At 49.4% G+C, this 2,664-nt stretch overlaps 1 non-coding gene across 1 annotated transcript; it reads left to right on the forward strand.

Annotated features, from left to right (window-relative positions):
• Positions 1-521: 521 nt before the first annotated feature.
• Positions 522-594, forward strand: TRNAG-CCC (transfer RNA glycine (anticodon CCC)). Its single transcript has one exon. It is a non-coding gene; the product is annotated as a tRNA-Gly (tRNA).
• Positions 595-2,664: the final 2,070 nt, after the last annotated feature.

Below are 2,664 nucleotides of genomic sequence, written 5' to 3' on the forward strand. Positions count from 1 at the left end.
GACAACAGCAAAAAGGTTTGGTGAGCATGATCAAAGCCACACTCCGTAGGAATCACTTTGCTGTAATACATGATTTGAAACATACAGGCAAATACTTGTTGAATGAATGATACAGGTACTCGGTGATTTCTGAGCTCCAGCTTTTCCCTCTGAGGACTGGCAAGGACCTTAACCAGGACAGGGGAGGAGATACCCTCCAAGCTCATCTGGTCTGCAAGATTCTGCACAAACCACCTTGTTCCTCTGCCACACCTGGCACTGGGGTGTCTGTTTCTTCCTCCTGGATCCCCAGACCCTGAGTCTACACAACTATTGCTGAGGGCAGACTCCAGGGACCTCCCAGTCACTGGCAGGGGGCAGCCCACATTCATCTGCACCTGAATCTCTGTCCTCTTGGTGCAGTCAACAGCTTCCTGGGTCCGAAGGCCCAAGGCTGTTCCAGCTTAACCCTGGAGCTAAAACTGAAACACGTGGAGGCTGTGCTACTTCCTGTGTGACGTCATTAAACATGTCCTGGGACTTCGCTGGTAGTCCAATGGCTAAGACTCTGCACTCCCAATGCAGGGGGCCCAGGTTCAATCCCTGGTCAGGGAGCTAGATCCCACATGCCACAACTAAGAGTTCGCGTGCTTCAACTAAAGATCCGGCATGCCACAATTAAGACCCTGTGCAGCCAAATAAATAAATACTTCAAAATAAATAAATGCGCCCACTAGCAACATCTCAGAGCTGATGTAAAGGTAGTGAGTTCCCTGTCACTGGAGGTATACAAGCAGATATTGATCTACCGTATGCACGTCAGCAGCCGGGTACCAGCAGCTCTCAACTAAAGCCCTGGACTTCTCAATCACTGAAGTCCCTCCAATTCCAGGTGCGCTGGACTCTGCGAATTTCAAATTTGACTCCCACCACTGAGGTCAAAAACATCCACATTCTGCCCACACAGGTCTCCGACACTCAGACTGGTTTTGCACAAAGTGGTAAAATAACAATTTAAGTATTTCCTAGGTGTCAGAACTGTGAGGAGCAAGAACAAATTAATCAACCAAGAATTCCTTTTCAATGGTTTTCAAGCCAGCCAGTGTCTGTCACCAAACCACAGGTGAAATGCTAATAAAATTCAGCTTGTGACAACAGCATAATGATTTAACTATGGCCTGTTTTTACCAAGAAATATATATATATAATATTTTTCCAAACATGGCCTTTTCAATGTGCGAATTTTTTTTTATAAGAACAGGATTAGAAAATAGCAGAGGTCTCCTGACAACTGCAGTGAGGTGGAGTCTCTACTGAATGGCCTTGGGAATGATCCAAGACGCCCGTGGGCGGGTGTGAATGCCATCGTCCTTGGATCTAACAGGGGGGAGTCCTGAGAGAAGAGGCAACTGGCAAAACAGCAGCGATGAAGTCATTTCACCTCTTCAGCCTAATTTGAAGAGACGAGGCCATGGGAACCGGCTCCAGCCTTGCCTACTGACTGCAAACTGCAGCAGGAGAACTGACGTCTGCATCCCTGAGGGTCTGCATCCCTCACAGACCACGTGCTGTCCCGGAGGCACAGGCGCTGCCCCCCAGCTGCCCTTCAGCCTCACTGCTTGTGGCCCTGCCCGGGGTGACTTGCCTCTTTTCTCAAACATCTGGCCTCTTTCTGTGCTTCCATGCTCTTGCCTGTGTTCCCTCTGCTCTCCATCTCCTTATCTACCTCAACCTTGCTCCAAAATGAGATTCCAAAGGCACCTCCTCCATGCAGTCTTCCTTGACTTGCAGTGTGATGTTGAGCAGTCCCTGCTGTGGACCTCTGAGTCTCCAAACCTGTCCTTCTGCCCACCCCTCCTTGGCACCTCCTTCATTCTGCCTCCCAGATGGCTCTCTCTCTTGCTGAAGCGGACGCTCTCTGAGGACAGGGGTCGTGTCACAGACTCCACGCTGTATCCCCAGGGTGGCACAGGAGCTGGTGTGCTACCACTGCTGGTGGAAGGGAGGCAAGGGCAAAAATGGAAGCCATCGCCTCACGGAGCCATGGACCCAGGTGTCCACGTTTTGGCCCCAATATCTCCTTACCAGGAGAACCCCACTGGGATGGGGGTGTAAAAAGATAAGCCCAGGAACTCCCCTGGTGGTCCAGTGGCTAAGATTCTGCTCCCAATGCAGGGAACCCAGGGTCAATCGCTGCTTGGGGAACTAAAACCCACGTGCTGCAATTAAGACTTCACATGCCGCAGCCAAGACCCAGCACAGCTAGGGAGGTAGCTAGCTAGCTAAATAAACAATATCTTTTTAAAAATAAAAAGATAAGCCCAAACAACCAGGCATTTTCCAGAGATTTCAATATTACACTCATGGCCTAAAAGGCATGGCTCCCTCCACTGGGATCTGGGCTTGCATTTTGGAGTCAGGCAGAATCAGAATCACAACCCAGTTGCCCACCTTGCTGTGTGGTCTTGGGCAAGTTACACAACCTCTCTGAGTCTTACTTTCCTCAGCCTAGACAGAAAGATAATCAGAATTCCTCCAGAGGGTTGTCGAAAGGTTGTAATCAGATAAAGTAAGTAGAAGTACCTAGCACCCAAGATTCTCAATAAATGCCACGCTCCTCTCTTCCTTGCAGAGTTAGCTACTGTGAGATTTTAGATCACAAAGCACCTCAATCTTTCCATCTGC

This window comes from Bos javanicus, chromosome 18 (assembly GCF_032452875.1).
Source record: "Bos javanicus breed banteng chromosome 18, ARS-OSU_banteng_1.0, whole genome shotgun sequence".
NCBI lineage: Eukaryota > Metazoa > Chordata > Mammalia > Artiodactyla > Bovidae > Bos > Bos javanicus.